The sequence below is a fragment of the Mustelus asterias genome, chromosome 1 (assembly GCF_964213995.1).
Source record: "Mustelus asterias chromosome 1, sMusAst1.hap1.1, whole genome shotgun sequence".
Classification (NCBI taxonomy): Eukaryota; Metazoa; Chordata; class Chondrichthyes; order Carcharhiniformes; family Triakidae; genus Mustelus; species Mustelus asterias.
In genome coordinates, this window is record NC_135801.1 from 73524386 (window position 1) to 73544419 (window position 20034).

The 20034-nt window shown below is 41.6% G+C and overlaps 1 protein-coding gene across 1 annotated transcript in view; it reads left to right on the top strand.

Moving 5' to 3' along the window:
• Positions 1 to 7805: 7805 nt before the first annotated feature.
• Positions 7806 to 20034, top strand: part of ndst3 (N-deacetylase/N-sulfotransferase (heparan glucosaminyl) 3) — a 538252-nt gene continuing 526023 nt past the window's right edge. Inside the window, exon 1 of the mRNA XM_078235192.1 lies at positions 7806 to 7904. The gene's annotated coding sequence lies outside the window, so the exon portion shown is untranslated. The remainder of the gene's footprint in view (positions 7905 to 20034) is intronic.

Here is a 20034-nt window from a genome sequence, read left to right on the forward strand (position 1 = left end):
TAGTATTTTAAACTTAAATAAGGGAAATTACGAGGACATGAAAGCAGAGCTAGCTAAAGTGAACTGGCAAATATGCTTAAGGATAGGTCAATACATGTCCAGTGGCAGACATTATAGGGACATTTCAGAATACAAAGTATAGACACATTCCAATGAGAGAAAAAATTTCCAAGGGGAGGGTCCATCATCTGTAGTTAACTAAACACCTTAAAGACGGTATAAGCTCAAAGAAAAAGTGCATATTTGCACAAAGATACATGGCAGATCAGAATATTGGAAAGAATATAAAGATCATCAACAAATGACAAAATGATTGAAAAGGAAGGGAAAAACAAGAGTACGAGAGAAAGCTAGCCAATTATATAAAGACGGACAGTAGAGTGTTGATCCTATAGAAAGTGCATCTGGGGAATTGGTAATGAAAAGTAGTCTAAGGTGGAAGTATTAAACAGGTATTTTGCATCTGTCTTCACTAGAGAGGACACATGTGACGTCCCAGAAATTACAGTAAAACAGGAAATGGAAGGTCGAAGGATCTCAGGAAAATTCCAATCACCAGGGAAATATATTAAGCAAACTGTTGGCCTGGGGGCTAACAAATCCCCTGGTGCAGGTGGACTTCTTCCTATCATCTTGAAGAAGTGTCGAATGAGACAGTTGATGCATTGTTTTTAATTTTTAAAAACTCACCACTTTTGGGAAGGTTCCATTAGATAACAGATGTAATTTGCTTGATTTCCTTTATTTTAAAAGGGAAGGAGGCAGAAAACTACAGGCCAGTTAGTCTAACATCTATCATGGGGAAAATGTTAGAAGCCATTATAAAAGATGTTAAAGCAGGGCACTTGGGAAAAATTCAAGGCAATCAGGCGAAGTCAACATGGTTTTGTGAAAAGGAAGCTATATTTAATCAATTTATTGGAATTTCTTGAAACAGTCACGTGCTGTGGATAAAGGGAACCGGTGGATGTACTGTACTTAGATTTCAAAAAGGTATTTGATAAAGTGCCGCATCAAATGTTATTGTGTAACATAAAAGCTCATCATGAACGATGTAACATACTGGCATGGATTGAAGATTGACTTGCTAATAGAAAACTTTGGCCCTTCTTAGATGCATTTTCAGCCACGTTTAGACTGCAAAATGAGCTGAGAGGAGGAATTGCATTCCCTATGAGCTGTATTGCAAAAAAGCAATGACACCAAAAAGAATAATCTAATTGCAAACAACAAAGTACTTTATATAGGTTACTAGAAAAGTACAAATAGGATGTAATTTCAATTTTAAGTGGACTGTTCTATGGATAACCTATTGCACTATGTAGCTTGAATATAAATAAGGAAAATATCTGGAGTTGTAAAGCTTAGAAAAGTGAATCTTTGAAGATGAATGATCATAGTTTTTAATATTAAATTAAGTTAACATGCAGATATTGTAATTAGACCTAAATATTGAAAAGCTTCTGAAATATTGACTTAATAATAGAAATATGAAAGAGGTATCATATTGCCAGTGCAAATATGATCCATCATTTTCACGGTGCCTCCTGGTATTTACACAAAACTACAAGCATATTGGTTATCTCAATTTTTAATTATTAATGAACTTTTTTATGGGTTACCACCGTGCAGATGTTTGATTCTTCTTCCTCCTCCCGTTTGGCAAGGGTGGGGCGAGGTTTACAGGAGGTTGGAGGAGGGGTGGAATATAACAAGACTTTTAAAAAATTATTATTCTGGACTTTGCCAAGTTTAGTTAAATACACCTGACAACCACGTCAGGTTCTCAGATAAGGAATGTTGCTCGAAGTCATACTAATGCAACAATGTCTGCAGAATGCTCAGGCCTCCCAAAGGTAGACCATCTCAGTCTTAAAAATAAAGATGATTTCCAGCAAAAGCTTTCAGCCTTGCATCTACTTGCAAGTAGTATTATTTCACTGAACAGCATTGTTGCATTGTGACAGTGTATTTATTCCACCACAATGATTCCGGTACCCAGGGAAAAAAAGCCTTGCATAATTCAGCTGGACTTTGCAAGCAAACAAATTTCAAGTATAATGATCCTGTGGACTATATAAGGGCTTAGCAACTTTAAACGGGAATCATTAAATTTTGACAAGCTTCAACCCTGTGACAAAATAATTTGTGCAGATAGCAATGGCAATGCCCATTTTGAAACACATTTCTCAAAGGAAAATTGAAACTTCTGCCTGAAAAGGTTCATAATCCCTTGTCTGTAAATCTCTGCCTTATCCCCTCTGTTAATATGTAGCAGTATAGAGAAATGAAAATATCAATATTTGAATTACATAAATTGGCCAGTTGCATCATAAATCACAGTGCTTACAATGATGCGGTTGTAAACTTAATAATCCAGCTCTATTCTGAATATTGTAGGAATTGATAGAGTAGACAGAGAGGAATTTCCTCTATTAGTTTAGGACAAGCGTACATAACTTTCCAGTTCTGATTAAGGTTAAGAGATGTTTCTGTGCACAAAGAGGTCTGGAGCACTCTCCCACTGTGTGAGAAAGAGATGCCAGATGAATGAATAATTTTAAATCTGAGATCAGTACATTTTTGTGAGCCAAAGGTATTAAGAGATTTGGAACCAAGGTGAGTAAGTGGAGTTCTAGGACAATGATCAGCCATGATCTCACTGAATAGCAGAACAAGCTTGGGGAGGTGGGGGGGTTTAATGGCCTACTCCTATTCCTATGCTGCTCGGATTAGAATTATTGATGAGGATAGTTTCATCACTGACTTCTGTGGTTAGTGCCACAGATTCAAGGCCAATGTTGATTCACCTTTGGTAATCCAACCCTTTGACATTGTCAGGCAAATCCCTGTGATTTACTTCTTACACAATAAGTAAACCTGACTGTGCAATACATTAATCACATAAAATTGCTTAAAACAATTAATAGCCATTTAAAAAATAATACTTTGCATAAATAGCTCCTGTTCCTCCTGGCTGATCAAAGATTCTGTCCCCATCAAATGCTGGCCTTTTCTTGGGCAGCCACCTTTCATGCCCCATCCATTTATACTTGGAAGTTACAAACAAGGTCGTCCAATCAGTTCTGATTTTCATATATATATACAGTCACCCACCCAAGGCAAATGAATGTGTTGTTTGACTCAGAACATTGAAAAAATAGAAGCCTGTTCGAGCCTGTTTTGCCATTCATTTTGATCATGGTTGATCATCAAATTCAGTATCCTGATCTCAACCACCCCCTCCCATATCCCTTGATCCCTTTAGCCCCCAAAAGCTATAGAAACATAGACTATTTACAGACCACCAGAAAATGACATCTGAGAGGTCTTGGTCAGGTATGAAGTATCAAGGGTTACCTGAAGTATCAAGGGTTAACAGATGGGATATACTAATGTGTGACATAGATGTACCACTGACGCTAGTCAGCCATGTGTTAGGCTCTTAAGAGAGAGGTTAGAATCATGCCTAAGAGCTATGTGCCTACTCTGCAACCTGTTTATTATTTCTGTTATTGTATCAAAAAATCAGTGTTAAGCAGATACCAGAGTATATCTGCAGAATGTCTAAGAACCAAGTGCCATGCTTCGAGTCCAAGATAGAAGCACAAGTTAGGTTCTCACATTTTCAACTGCCAGCCATCCATTTTGAGATGGGGAACAGATGATCAGCAGTTGAAAATGGCCCACAATATGTTTAGGAAACACTTAGAATTGTGGGTGGATTTGAAATTTACTCCAGGAGATATTAAGGCCAATCTGGCAAAGAGGCACCGGGACTGCTGCTCTTTGGGTGCTATGGATATCTGTAGCATAGACTGTTGGCCTTTTGCTACACTGCAAGGTCAACTTATCAAATGTAAAGATGCTCCTTCACCAATTTAGGTAAAACGCAACTCGTTTATTCCCAGGTTAAAACTATACAGGAAGTTTGCAACCTCATGGCTGCAATCAACTCCCGAGATGACTTGAGTACAGAAACCCACACCTACCAGGGTGATCCCTCATCCTGCTCCCCAATTGGTTGCCTGGGTCATGTGATGCTTATGCTGCAGAATGATCCTTAAAGGGGCAATCACCACATCCCTCAAGTCTCTTTATACAAAGATAGTCCAAGATAATTAAACATTTGGTACATGAATTTATCTAATTATAAATTAAGTATTTTGGGGATTTCCAAATCCCTGTGGAGCAGTGTAACTCCTCTGTCTGGGGTGCTTCCTCAGGATTGCTGTCAGCTGAAGCTCCAACAATAGATGCCTCTTTGAGGCACAGACAGCTCAGTTTTATTTGTTTCCATTGAGATATCGGTTGTGCCTGCTACAGGATGATCAGGGACGTCAGTGCTAAAACAGTTGGCAACATTTCCTGATGGCAATATACTTCCTGATGGCAAAACTGGATGTTGGAGCATCTCTCTTTTTCTTAAATTATCTTTTTTTCTGGACAATCCTTCCTAAATTCTCCCTCAGTGTACCCAAACAGGCGCAGGAGTGTGGCGACTAGTGGATTTTCACAGTAACTTCATTGTAGAATTAATGTAAGCCTACTTGTGACACTAATACTTTAAACATTAAACTTCTACGTCCACTTGGTAAGACAGGGGTCCAATGATTCCAGGGACCCAACTCTACCACTACCAAAGTTTCTCACATACAGGGCATCATCCACCATAAATGGCCATGTTGACTCACATGAATCATGACTTGCCTTCGAACTGCCCCGGCAAATTTGGAAACACGAGCTCAGTTTCATTCTGAAATGATGGTTCATTAACAACTCTGCTGGTGGGACTCCTGTTGTTGCATGTGGAGTGGTCCAGTATGCAAGAAAGAAGGATGAGACAAAAACAGAAAATGCTGGAAAATCTCAGCAGGTCTGACAGTATCTGTGGAGAGGGAATAGAGCCAACATTTTGAGTCTGGATGACCCTTCGTCATGCCATCCTGGATGAATTAAATTTATGAAAATTATAATGTGGGAGAAGAGCCAGGAGAGTGTTGGAATAGTTAAGACTGGAGATAGCAAAGGCATAGAAGAGGGATTTATTGGTAGATGAGTTGAGATAATGCTGAAGTTGAACAATGTTAGACAGGTGGAAATAAGCAAAGTAGTTGGAAGTTAGCTTTAGGTTCAAATATGACACCAATATTGCAAACCACCTGTTTTAGTCTCAGACAGTTGCCGGGAGAAGGATAGAGTGGTTAGGGATCAGAGTTTGAACCGGTGACTGAAAACAATTGATTCAGTCACACAATATTTAATGGGGGAAATTTCTGCTCTTCTATAACTGGTTGATCTGGTAGAGTAGTACAGAATTGATAGAGATTGTGATAACATTTGTAGAGGATACTTGATTCCTGGTCTATCTTCCCCTATCTTCTTCCATATTTATCTTTTATTTGCATTTTGCTTGCAAAAGTATACATACTGCAGAGCTTGCAGATTGGAGTTCAATCACCTAACCAATAACTCTTGATTTTACACAATTAATGGGCCCTAGAGGAGAAGGTTACATCATTAGTGTTGCTCTAATAGCCTTGGGCTTCTAGCTAGTGCAATCTATCTTTTCCGTGACGGAGGGGTTCAACAACATTACTGATGCCCAGCAGTCTGCTCTCACACAAAGCCTTATCCATGATGAGAAACTACCAGGAGCAATGGAATGCAAGGTAAATATATGAATAATAAAAATACCTGTGTAGGATTGTGCAACCCTACATGCAGTGCCTGAAGTTACAGGGCTATCTACAGGAACAAGCAAATGAGGTTGACCTCTTCAATCCATACTGACATTGAACATTCACCAACCTACTTCTTTCGCTTGTAGGTGCTTCAGGACTAGATTATGCAGCATGCTGTGCACTGCGTAGGGAGCACAAGCAACAGGGAGCCAACCGTTGCCTTATAAACTCTAGATTTTGTGGTTTTCATTCTTTCCATGGGACTACTGCATAAAGCTTTATAAAGCCTTTCTTTGTTGGAATGAAATGATAGTGATGGAAAGTTTAATTTCTCCATCACTGAATTAAACTTGATTCAGTAGGAGAATAACAGCAGCAACCAAAAACATTTTGACTGAGCACATTTCATGATGAACATGTGCTATTATATTGCTGTCACATTGCACAGACATGGCAGTTGATGTATAGCGTACTTTTTCACCTTGTTTCTATTTATTCAAAGTTTCTAACATTGTTTCAGAATGAAATGGCTCTTGACATAAGTATCCCATTAGATAACCAAAAATATACAGCAAGATCAAATGTCTCACCTTGTGCTTCTCCTCATGGTGTGGTGCTAATCTGCACAGACATGGAAAGTTATCACGTTAAGCTTTGATCTGTTGTGCAAAATTTGTAGTAGGCGAAACATAAGGACCAAATTTACAATGTCAATGCTCCTGAACCGGAGTTCCCTGGTATTGGAGAGTTTTGGAAATCCAGTCAGTACTGTGTACGGTTTAACAGCCAATAATCAGAAAATTGTGTTGTGGGAACCAAAATTTCTGCAATGCATTCCCAATAAGATGAAGCTCCCCACTACCCCTTTGATAACCCTCTGCCAATGCCAGTTTTAGCGCAATTCCATTAGGTTTCCGGGGAGACTCTCTCTACTATATCTTCCTGTGGCGAGCTATATGATTTCAAATTGATACTTCCACGTGGCTGTGTGACTGAAATTAGGAATCAACCCTGAATACTACCACTGAAGTTGAATATTGTGTTGCATTTTCCTCAGTGCCTGATCGAGGGACCTGGCCTCGGCAAAGGGGTGGCCCAATGAAATCCACCACTCTGTCCTTGCTGATGACCCTCTTCCCATGACCCTTTTCCGAAACCCCCTTCCCACCAGCAATCAATCACCTGTGCCAAGAACCATCCTTGACCTGAGGCCTTGGGTTGGTGCAGTACCATCAGTAGACACTGCCTCTCCACTGGCGCTGCTAAATACAGAAGAGGTGCTGTTGTCTGGTTGGTTGTTCTTTCTGCATGGGTGGGTTTTACAACCTGGGGTCCTTGATCTAAGTGAAAGGCCCATTGATGTGAAGTGCCTGGCCTTCCTGGAAAGAGGTGATGAGTCTCCTCAGCTGTGGCTGAGACCCCAGTCACCTCCACAAGATTCCACATTCTATCTCTGTTAGCATTCTACTTTATAATATTATTGAGCCAAACAACTCTTCCTTGTCAGTTATCACAAATATATTATGATCCACTTACATTGATTATATTTTTCAAAACTAATAAAGACTTGAACTAAAAGCAAACATTGGCTACTGGCAATTCCTTTTAGAGATCCAATTTTGGAAAAAAAAACAACAGCTCCTCAATCATATGAGACAAATGTCCACAATAACAGTTTGACTAAATTGTTAAAATAAATATGAATTAGCATTATTAAGGCCTACCAATAATGTTCAGGCGCACTCTGGCCTCCGATATAAAACACATTATTAACACCACCTAGACTATTAAGTAAATGAGCCTAGGAACCTGCTGTGTAAAAATACCACTCACCTCAACACAGAGCTTTCTTTATCAAGATGAATTACTGCAACAATAAAATATCTAAAGACTGCAGAAGGTACTGAAAGATTGAAGTACTTAACTGATCTGTGAAAGATTTCTATGCCAAGGAAACTGAAGATTGAAAGTGTACAGCTAACTGCTTTGTAAAATTGTGCATTTATTTTCACTGGACTGCTAGACTTCCTGCAATGCTGTAACCAGGTAACTAATTCATGCAAAGCTTTAGACTTAAGTACCGTGCATTAATTTATCTTCATCTTTATTTTCCTTGGTTAGGCAGTTGTAACAGGCAATTCTGGAAAGAAGACATATTCTTCTGCATTGAAACTCAGCATCCTCTTTTTATTTACCAGAAGAAGAGAATCTCACTGAAAGGTAGGTTCAGTTAATGCTTGCCTCTTGTTGCAATTTATAAAAATGTTCCTGTTGTTTATTTATTAGGCTTTCACAATGGGGCTGTTTATGAGCTCATTGCATTGGTGAAAGCATCATTGAAAAAGGCTGATTGGGGATAATTTTGACTTCAGAGTTTGTAATCCTGTAAAATGGGTGACACAAGCTCAGCCATCTATTAAAAACCTCTCGTTATGGAAATCAACACTAGAAGAGTTGTGTAACAAGTGATCACACTGATATCACTCATTTTATACTGTTGACCAAAGTAAGAATTACTGCTTATATGTTGTAAAATCTTTGCGACTTTGTATGCTATAACTGTGCAAACATTAGGCAGATCATTGTTGCTTTTTTTTCTACTATTCTTTTTCAACAACTCTCTTTTTTAAGCCACTGAATTCTTGCTGGGATCCAGATCCTTAAGTGCCAACCACCCATTCATATCTCCCTGGTGTGCGTACACCAGCATGATGTTCCATTAGCTGTGGGGAATGATAACCTCTAACAAGAAACATGAGTTTCCAGTCACAGCCCCCTGCTGTGGTCCCCAACATCTCAGGTGTCAGTCTTCAGCCAATTCAATTCACTCCATATGATACAAAGATATGACTGAAGGCACTGGATACTGTAAAGGTTATGGCCCTAACAATATTCCAGCAATAATTCTGAAGATTTGTGCTCCAGAACTAACCACGGCTCTAGATAAGCTATTCTAGTACAGCTACAACATAGGCATCTACCCAATAACGTGGAAAATTGCCCAGCTATGTCCTGTCCATAAAAAGCAAAATAATTCCAATCTGGCCAATCATCGACCAATAAGCAGGTGTCATTGATGGTGCTAGCAAGTGACACTAGTAAGTGCGAGTAAGTTCAGTTTGGACTCCACTCGGCCTACTCAGCTCCTGACCTCATTACAACCTTGGTCAATTCATGTATAAAAGAGCAGAACTCGAGGTGAAGTGAGAGTGACAGCCTTAGACATCAACAGAATCTCAGAATTGGTATGGCACAGAAGGAGGCCATTTGGTCCAGCGTGTCTGCACTGGCTCTCCAAACCTGCATCTTGACTTAGTGTCTCTCCCCAGCCTTTTCCCCATACCCCTGCACAATGCTTCTACTTAGGTAATAGTTGAATGCCTTGTTTTAATACAATCATTCAATGCATCATTTGACTACGTGTGGCATCAGGAAGCCCAAGAAAAGCTGGAGTCAATGGGAAAGCTCACCCATTGAATGGAGTCATACTGAGCACAAAGGAAGGTGGTTGTGGCTGTTAAAGAATAACCATCTGAGTCCCAAGACTGAAGGAGTCTATAAACAACCACCTTCAGCTGTTCATCAATGAACTTTTCATCAGCAGGTCAGAAGTGGGGATATTTGCTGACGATTGCACATTGTTCAGTACCATTCTCAACTCCATAGATACTGAAGCAGTCTGTGCCTGCATGCAGCAACACCTGGAAATCATCCAGGCTTGGGCTAATAAGTGCCATACAAGTGCTAGGAATGACCAGCTCCAACAGAAAGAATTTAACCATCTTCCCTTGATATTCAATGGCATTACTATCACTGAATCCCCACTCTCAATATTCTGGGGGTTAATGTTGACCAGAAACTGAACTACATGAGCTGCATAAATACTGAGCAGGTCAAAGGCTGGGAATTCTATGGAGAGTAACTACTCCCCACTCCCAAAACCTGTCCACCATCTGTAAGTCACAAGTCAGGAGTGTGATGGAATACTCTCCACTTGCCTGAATGATCGTGGCTCCAACAACACTCAAGGGGCTTGACACCATCCAGGGCAAAGCAGCCCAACCACCAACCTAAGCATTCACTCCCTCCATCACCAATGCATAGTGACAACATAGAAACAACATGTAAAGATGCACTGCAGCTACTCACTAAGGCTGCTTCAACAGCACCTTCCAAACCCATCTAGAAGGATAAGGGCAGCAGTTGCAAGGGAACATTATTAGCTGTAAATTCCCCTGGAAATCACAACACATCCTTACTTGGAGCTATATTGCTATTCCTTTACTGTTGCTGGATCAAAATCCTGGGACTTCAGCAGTACTGCACCAGATGGACTGCAGCTCACCACCATCTTCTCAAGGGCTGCTTGGGATGGGAAATAAATTCTGGCCTTGCCAGCGAAAGAATAAAAGAAAAAGCACTTGATGGAAAGCATTGCATAAGATTTAATGTTTTAAAGCTTCTCCTGTAATAAATAAAGTAAAATGAATATCTCTCTGCAGGCAGCTAATACAGATAATAAACTACAAAAAAAAAACCATCCCCCTCATTAACCAATTAACATAACCGAAAACCTCACACCATGATGAAACATTACACCACATTCTCAACAGATATTTAGCCTTCTGATAAAGTCCCAAATTCCTCCCAGTGATTCAGTTGGCTCTCTACCACCTGCCCCACCAGGAAGGGTCCTCCAGTGTCCTTTTAAAAGTCCTTTCAACCCATCTCCTGAGTATAATCAATTTTTGATCTGTTTTGGGGCCACTGCTGTTTGTAATATTTATTAATGATCTGGATGAGGGTATAGTTGGGTGGATTAGCAAATTTGCTGATGACACCAAAGTCGGTGGTGTGGTAGACAGTGAGGAAGGGTGTCGTAGTTTGCAGGAAGACTTAGACAGGTTGCAAAGTTGGGCCGAGAGGTGGCGGATGGAGTTTAATGCGGAGAAGTGTGAGGTAATTCACTTTGGTAGGAATAACAGATGTGTTGAGTATAGGGCTAACGGGAGGACTTTGAATAGTGTGGAGGAGCAGAGGGATCTAGGTGTATGTGTGCATAGATCCCTGAAAGTTGGGAATCAAGTAGATAAGGTTGTTAAGAAGGCATATGGTGTCTTGGCGTTTATTGGTAGGGGGATTGAATTTAGGAGTCGTAGCGTTATGTTGCAACTGTACACAACTCTGGTGCGGCCGCACTTGGAGTACTGTGTGCAGTTCTGGTCCCCACATTACAGGAAGGATGTGGAGGCTTTGGAGAGGGTGCAGAGGAGGTTTACCAGGATGTTGCCTGGTATGGAGGGGAGATCCTATGAGGAGAGGCTGAGGGATTTGGGATTGTTTTCGCTGGAAAGGCGGCGGCTAAGAGGGGATCTTATTGAAACATATAAGATGATTAGAGGTTTAGATAGGGTGGATAGTGATAGCCTTTTTCCTCTGATGGAGAAATCCAGCACGAGGGGGCATGGCTTTAAATTGAGGGGGGGTAGTTATAGAACCGATGTCAGGGGTAGGTTCTTTACCCAGAGGGTGGTGAGGGATTGGAATGCCCTGCCAGCATCAGTAGTAAATGCGCCTAGTTTGGGGGCGTTTAAGAGATCCGTAGATAGGTTCATGGACGAAAAGAAATTGGTTTAGGTTGGAGGGTCACAGTTTTTTTTTTTTTTTAACTGGTCGGTGCAACATCGTGGGCCGAAGGGCCTGTTCTGCGCTGTAATGTTCTATGTTCTATGTTCTATGTTCTAATTCCAGCAGAACTGCACCTCCTGGCAGTTCTTTAGATCTCTGCAGGTCCCAGCTCAGCAAACAGGAGATCTGTTCTCACCAGCATTCTGCAGAGTGTTTAACACAAAAACAGCTTTTCTATCAGCTTGACAGAGCTGCAGCTGTTTTCACTCTTTAGGTTTTTTTCTGGGGTAGCACAGTGGTTAGCACTGCTGCCTCACAGCGCCAGGGACCCGGGTTTGATTCCTGGCTTGGATCACTGTGCGGTGTCTGTGCATTCTCCCCGTGTCTGCGTGGGTTTCCTCCGGGTGCTCCGGTTTCCTCCCACAGTCTGAAAGGCGTGCAGGTTAGGTGCATTGGCCATGCTAAATTCTCCTTCAGTGTACCCAAACAGATGCTGGAGTGTGGCGACTAGGGGATTTTCACTGTAACTTGATTACAGTGTTAATGTAAGTCTACTTGTGACACAAATAAAAAAAGGTGTCTCTATCTGACTGAGATTGCGAGTCTGTTTTCAACAAGTTCAGTTGCCCGTCTTTTGTGTCAAGGTGTGAAGACTAGCACTTGAGTTTCAACCTGGACCTCTATCCCCATAGCAAGTGAATCACATGGACCTGCTTCTGGGCAGATTGTAGCATAATTTCACACTATCCCTCCCATTCCAGGACATTCTGCCTCGCATTGGATTAAAAGAGCAAATCTAAAACATAACCATTTTATGAAGTCTCACATTCATAACAAGACAATTCTGATCACGTGGAACCCCATATCCAAGTCTAATCACCTCAGTGAAGTTAGATCTTTGGAATTTGGAGGGTTGTGGATGTTCCATCATTGATTATACTTAAAGCTGAGATTGACAGATTCTTTGTTTCTCAAGCTATCATAGGATATGGAAGTTGGTAGGTAAGTGAAGTTGAGGGAAATGAGCAGCCATGGTCATATTGAATGGCTGAGCAGACTTGAGGGGTTGTATTGGGGTGGCACGGTACCCAATGGTTAGCACTGCTGCCTCACAGCACCAGGGACCCCAGTTCAATTCCGGCCTTGTGTGACTGTGTGGAGTTTGCACATTTTTCCCTTGTCTGCGTGGGTTTCCTCCGAGTGCTCCGTTTCCTCCCACAGTTTAAAGATGTGCAGGTTAGGTGAATGAGTGAGTTAGAGGGATTAGCGGAGTAAATACATTGGGTTACAGGGTTAGAATCGGGGTGGAATGCATGTTTGGAGAGTTCGTGCAGACTCAGTGGGCCAAATAGTCTGCTTCTGAATTGTAGGGAGTCTACACGGTCTGTATGATTCTATTTGGTCTACACCTGCTCCTATTTCGTATACTGCAGCAAAGGCAAACTTTCCAGAAGGTGTAACCAGACATCAGGAGGAGCCCTGTTTGGTTGATGTCCTTCCTCACCCAAAAGATTTTGTTTAATTTTAGCCAGGTATCTATCAGTAGAAAAGGTTTTGTTTATTTGATGTGAAGTGTGCGCACTTTTCCTATAGTGACACACCCACTTGCCTCATTCTGAAGATCTTAGAGGTAGATTGATAAGTGCTGAGCATTGGAACCCAGAAGTGTACACCAGGCTCCCATTGAAATTTAACTAGTTAAATCTGCACACTACCAACACAAAGCATTATTAATATCCCTGCCGTTTGTTCAACGGGTACAACCCTATCTGTTACTGCATTATTTTTCAGGGAATCTGGCACTAAATGGGAAGAATGCAGTCCACCACTGATAGGTTTCCATTCTCTGATTCAATTGTTGCTCCACACTGGCTAGTAAAACATCGTGCCGTAGGTTACTGATCATCTATCTGGTCTTGAATTACTAAGTCTGCCAGAGAAAACTGATCTAGTTCTGAACTTCCAATACCATCATTCTGCTTTGCTCCACATGAAGGTCTTAGTCACTTGACAATCAACATCCCTTTACTGGGTGAGCAGCAGGAATTCCATAACTCGCCATTAAATGTATGAATAAAGTGCCTCCATCCCTTTGACCTCAACTTGGATACATACCATACCTCATCAAATGGTGCTCCCATCAATTAGTGTGGCATCGGTTCATAGAATCCCTGCAGTGCAGAAGGAGGCCATTCTGCCCATCAAGCCTGCATTGACGGCAATCTCACCAAGGGCCCATCCCCAGGTATTTACCCTGCTAATCCCCCTGACACTAAGAGGCAATTTACCATGTCCAATCAACCTAACCCGCACACCCTTTGGAGTGTGGGAGGAAAATGGAGCACCCGGAGGAAACCTACACAGACACGGGGAGAACGTGCAAACTGCACGCAATCAGGGATCTGGGGATGGAATTGAACCCTGGTCCCTGGTGCAGTGAGGCAGCAGTGCTAACCAGTGTGCTGCTGCCCGCCTCTGCAATCTGACCATGGTGGGCAGATAACCGTAGACGTGTGAGAGTTTATTTTCATATCTGAAGTCTTCCAGCAGCTTTGGCTTCAGTCTCAACTTTCTTACCAAATATATACTTCTCCCTTCAGAATAATGGCAGGGCCTGTGCAGAACAGCTTATAAGCTGCAGCCACCTGGCTGTTCGATGTATCCAGATGCAGTACAGCCTCTCAAGCTTATTCAATACCTACTGCTTACTGTGGTTACAAATATGAGTTGTTTCGGCGCTGAAGCGCAATCTGATTTTGCCTCCAGTGACAGATCAGTGAAGGTTTCAGGTCTTCTCTCCACCGACGTACCAATTAGTTCATCTAAAACAGCAAATAAGAATAATGAAACCTGGAACCTTCTTGAAGGATAAAACAGTGTTGAGCAATTTAACATGCAAGCACATTCGTATGAAAATCCTCATTCAACTGCAAAACCTCATCTTCAATTTTTTTTTGACGGGAGCTATTTAATACTAGCTTGGAAAGTCTAGATGCAGTGTGTTTGCTTTACTTCCTGTGCACTGAAAGCATTTCCTGACCTATTTGTCTGCTAACTATCTTTGTCCTTTGTTACACTTCCATATTGCAGGAAGCACTCATTGGTCACATAGTCATCCCCATGGTAGTAATAGCTATCAGATAGAATTTTCTGTCCATGCTTTTGGTTGTAAATCGTTCAGTTGTAAATTGTGACAAGTGCTTAATCAGATGAGCAAGAAAAGTTAAATCGGGAGCATTTGATTATCAGGCTTATGGTACAATTCACACATTCTCCAATATGTTGTGCCAATGAATACAGTTAATAGCTATAGTCAACAACGATATCAACAATAACTTACATTTGCTTCACAATTTTAACATAGAATAAGACACCATAAATTTGAAGGGTTTTCTGAGGAAGAGCTAAGGATGGCAATTTTGAAACAAATAGTTCCTTTGGAGGGACTTCTACTTATACCTGCTTAGACAGGAGCCAGTAGATGATTAATGTTTAGTGGGACTAGACTTGAGGGAGAAGGAGGTGATTCTCAGGGACTAGTCTAGCTCAAAATGAGCTTGAGAGAAGGACATGAGTAAAGGGTGACAGCAGGGGGAGCTAGGAGGGAGGGTTGGCTTTTGGGGATGGAAAAGGAGGAGGTAGCTGAACAGACAATGTACACAAATACATTGTATTCTCTAAGAGAAACATAGTAAGTCACAGAATGATCTCAGTTTTGTCTCAGAGGCACATTCAATGCGGGGAAGAGGAACTAGGGACAGGAAACCTGCTGCAGGACATCTTTAAAATTTCTACTGTGGGTTTCCTGCCTGCCAACCAGTCTGATTGATGGGCTGGCTGGCTGTTGGGCAGGAAATCTTGCAGCACAAAGACAGAGCAGAGCAGTAGACTGGGGGAGATTGCTCTCGGGGTTCGAATGGGGAGTGGGAGGGGGAATGGGAGGTGAGATTGTGGGGGTATTTAATAGTCAGTGGAGGGGCAGACCTGATCCTGAGGGGAACTGTTCCAATTACTGTTAGCTGGGAGCTGAGGTGTCCAGTCGTGGGTGGGGGGTCAGGAAATGGGGTGTTGGGCAGGTTCAGATTGCAGTGGCCAAAGTGGGGCAACAGCCAGATTATACGGGAGCGATTGACGGGGTTAGTTTGTTGAGCCTTGCAGCTGAAGCTCTCCTTGCTTCCTTTTACCTGCTGGATTTCTCTAGGAGAACTATCATTGGTCCCGATGGACACCTTGTGCTCTTCCCTCCCTACCCCCCCCTCCCTCTCCCCCCCCCCCCCCCCCTCAATTGCACTTGTTATTTTTTTCCCTGTTCACAATTCTGCAAGTAGTCCCAGGTTCTAGCAAAACGATTAACTCTAATTGTCGGCCTCTGGTTGCAAATATTGTCTGATATATATGCAGCAATAAGAACTATATAATGCAGTGCTAGTTTGTGTGCATCCCATAGGTGATCCCAGAAGAAGAGCCATATTGGATTCAAAACATTGGGCGGAATTTTCTGGCCCTTCCCATTGGCGGGATCTTCCGCTCCTGCCGAAGGCGACCTCGCAAGGGGGGGTTCCCTGGCGGCATAGAAATCAGCAAGAATGAAAGTTCCCACTGGCATCCAATGGTGAGCTGCCTTCATTGACAAAGAACATGAGGGGCAAAAAATCGCACCCATTAATTCTGTTGCTCTCTCCACAGATGCTGCCAGACGTGTTGAGTTTTTCAGCACTTTCTGTTTTAAAGTCGATATGTGTGGATTTTTTTGTAGACTCAAAGTTCTCTGAAACAAGTGTATCCCTTGTTCCATACTGTTATAAATGGCTCATCAGAAAAGCCAGATTGATTAAAAGCATTGGTGCTTTCTAATGAATACCATTAGTGCAGAAACATTCTTTTTGCTGTGGCAGAGTGCATCATTTTAACTTTCCCTAATAAATTAATATTCTCATATTGTAGAGCAAAAACTTTTTTAAAAGTTCAGAGTTGCAAAAATAGCCAGATTAAAATGTACAACTTTTAAAAAAAAAATAGAAGCCATTATAAATAACACACGGTTGTTAAATTTAGCTATCTCTCATGTGCAGATGGACAGTGACTCTGTTTCATTACAAAACTTTTAGCTAAAAAGAACAAAGTAAAATCTCTTAACCTTTTAGGTCAGTAAACTTGATGCTGCTGAAAACCCAAATGATTTATAATCGGTGTACAAAACAATTACTTATGCCAACAGAAACGCCAGTTTATGGATCACCCCTGATGCTGATCCCTCAAGAATATTGGTTTTATTTTCATGTATTTTTAAGTTCAAAAACTCAATTATTTATCTGATTCCCTGTTTGCATTGAACTCCTGAACAGTCTAGTTTTGATTCCAGCTGTTTTAACCACCCTCCCCTCAAAGGACAACTAGAGAATCTGAGAGACAAGAAATCTTTACTGCTTTGTCTCTCATCCCTGCACATAGTTTCATATTAACCTTCGTCCACCTCCAACTCACCATGACTGATGTGATTAAAGATAGAGACTTCATTCCAACCCACCCCCTCTATCTATCTATGCCCACCTCCTCTCCACTGGCCTTACTATCTCTAAAAGCACATCCTCTTCCCTGATCACCCTTCTTTCTTCCTTTTGCCACGAGTTGGATGCATAACTCCCGAAGTAATTGAATAAAAAAATAAAATTTGTAATCACTGAAGGTTACTAGGAGAACATTGGAGGCTGGTGCACAACTGGGAGAAGCAGGACCTTTCATTGGAGGAGTAGCTCTGCCTTCCCCACACCCGCTGCTTCATGGTTGACCAGCTTAAAATAAATCAGGGTGGCACAGTGGTTAGCACTGCTGCCTCATAACACCAGGGACCCGGGTTCGATTCCTGGCTTGGGTCACTGTCTGTGTGGAGTCTGCGCGTTCTCCCCATGTCTGTGTGGGTTTCCTCCGGGTGCTCCAATTTCCTCCCACAGTCCAGATTATTTGGATTGGCCATGGGAAATGTGTGGGATTACGGGGTTAGGGTGGGGGAGAATGCTTGGCTAAGATACTTTCAGTCGGTGCTGATTCAATGGGACAAATGGCCTCTTCTACACTGTAGGGATTCTATGAGAACCACAAAGATTGGAATTAGCAGCAAAGTAATTCAATGAATCTAACCTGAAAGACTGGCTTTAAAAACAATGGAATTATCAGTTCCGACTTCTTTCTAATGCTTTGCCTCTGGCTACTTCTGCTGAGCAAACTCAACACCAAACCTTGTCTCTGGGCCCCAGTGTGATGTACCAGGTGCATCCACCTCTCCCGGGCCCTGTATTTCCCAGGGCTTGAGAAACATGGTCAAAATAATTTTAAAATAGAGTCACTTTTAAAGGGGGGAAAAACACCCTCCTGAAAAGGTTTCGGTGTCTGTCCTGCCTTGTGTGAGCATATTGGCCACCAGCTCCTGATCTTGTTTCTGTTAAAACCAGAAGTGGATGGATTTGAGGTGAATGTTGTTGCTCTTTCAGATTTTTAACTTTCTAATCATCCATTCAGTTTAAACCAACCCATTTTGGGGCGGGGGAAAGGTGGTCAAAGTGACCTCAATGGGGAAAAGAATTCCATTCATCCACAGCTGTGAAGATCTTCAGCAGTAAAGATTTGTAAGACTACAGGGTGACTGTGCGTTGGAACGTCCACACAGATACCTTTTATAGATGCATGCTCTGCTCCACCCAATTATTTTTAAATGCACTCCACCCAGAATATCCAATGTGCTTGAGCACTGACCTAGGGTCATTTCTCCTTTCTGAATGATTAATTTATAGAAACAGTGATTTCTTATGGTTGCTGTTTCCAGATTTCTAAAGAACATTGGGGTACTCTTTTTGTCTTCAGCACATTGATGATAATTGGCAGAGCAAGTTGCCTGCCTCTGGTAGAAGAATGCCATGGCTGTTGCTGAAGAATGTTGTCGATTCATGCTTTTGGTCCCCTCCTGATTCGAGTCTGCCCTCCAATTCCCCTCCATCCTAATCACTTCCTCTTCCCTTGACTGCCTTCCCGCCATTTCAAGAGCTTCATTGAGGGCTGTTGACAAAGCAGTTCGGAATCCAAGACCAATTCATTGGTGGGCTGACTGCTAATTATATATTAATTGTGTTTAATTGTATGTAGCTGGTGGGCATTAACTAGGGATTCACTTGTGCCCCTTTGGAGAAGAGCAGACTGAAACTGGGATTAGAAGGTACACTGTATATCTCGGTAAATAAAACTGTGTAAAGGTTGGCACTAGTTCTGTTCTTTGCAGCTGGGTTTTCTGGAATAGAACACCTAGCATGTATTTGTTGCTCACTGGGTCTCATTTAAAAGAGATCCAGTATCGAGTGTGCCTCAAGCCTACCCATTTGAGTACAGGGGAGGTTCCGTCCGCCCAGATCACGCCTGTAGGAAGCAATTTCTAGGCCGCAATGTTTTCAACCACTATGTGATAAGGTCAGATCAGATCTGACGAGAGCATCACAAACACTATTGTGAAATGACAGGTCAGGCCAGGAAATGGAATATTTCCTGGTTTGAGTCAAAGATGCAAACTGTTTTGACCTAGATTTGATTCCCAGATTTGAATAGCAAAAAATGCTGCTAAAAGACAGCTCACTCTCAGCTCAATAAAAGTCTTAGCTGCAAACCAAAGCCTCAAAACGATCCTTTGATTACTGAACAGAGGTGAACTAGTCTGAACTCCAACCAGTCAAACTTTTATTGAACTAGTATGAGAACCATTAACTGCTGCATTGTTGCAGTAGTACAGTGAGTATAACAGAATTAAATGTTTTAGCACACGCGTTGTTTTTGAATGAATTGTTCAACTTGCATCTTGTCATAGTGGTATATTATCAGAAAGTTCCTCAATAGTTCAAGGCACATTGGTTTATTTTTTTTAAACAATGTAAATTGAGTCACTCTTGGAAGTCTCACCTCAAATCCCTCTTCGTAATTTAGCTTGAAACCTCAGGTCAATACTGACGGTGTGCTGCATCATTGGACACGCTGTTTTGGGTAAGGTGCTAAACTGAAGCCAATGTAAAATAGTTCATGGTATTATTTCATGTACTGAAGATGATCTGGTCATTTGTTTCATTGCTGTTTTTGGGACTTTGTAACGTGCAAATCGGCTGCCACATTTGCCGAACTAACACTTCAAAATTATTCCATTGGCTGGGAGGCACTTACTGACATCCTGCAGATGTGAAAGGTACCCTATAAATACAAGTTCTTTCTTTCTCTTGTGAATGTATCCATTTGTCAAACTTTAGACATATTTTTGTCACATTCTTATGTGTATTGGATTGGTTTTTTTTTTAATGCTAAATGGCTTGTTGAAATTTAAATGAATCAAAAATTTTAAAATGCATTTTTGTTGATGGGATCCTTTAGTGAAAGATGAAAATTATCTGACTGACAAATTATATTTTTTGATTTGTCTACTAAATACAAAGTTATCTAAATATTAAAAAAAAGCAAAATCTTATTGACATCACCAAAACGAAATGTGAGTGACATTGCATCCTTAAAAATTCCTTCACAGAATGTGGGCGTGTTTGTTGTTCCTCCTTAATTGCCCTTGAGAAGGTGGTGGTGAGATGTCTCCTTGAACCGCAGCAGTTCATATGATGTAGGTACACCAACAGAGCTGTTAGGCAGGGAGTTTCTGGATTTTGGTCCAGCCACATTGAAGGAATGGAGATATATTCTGAAGTCT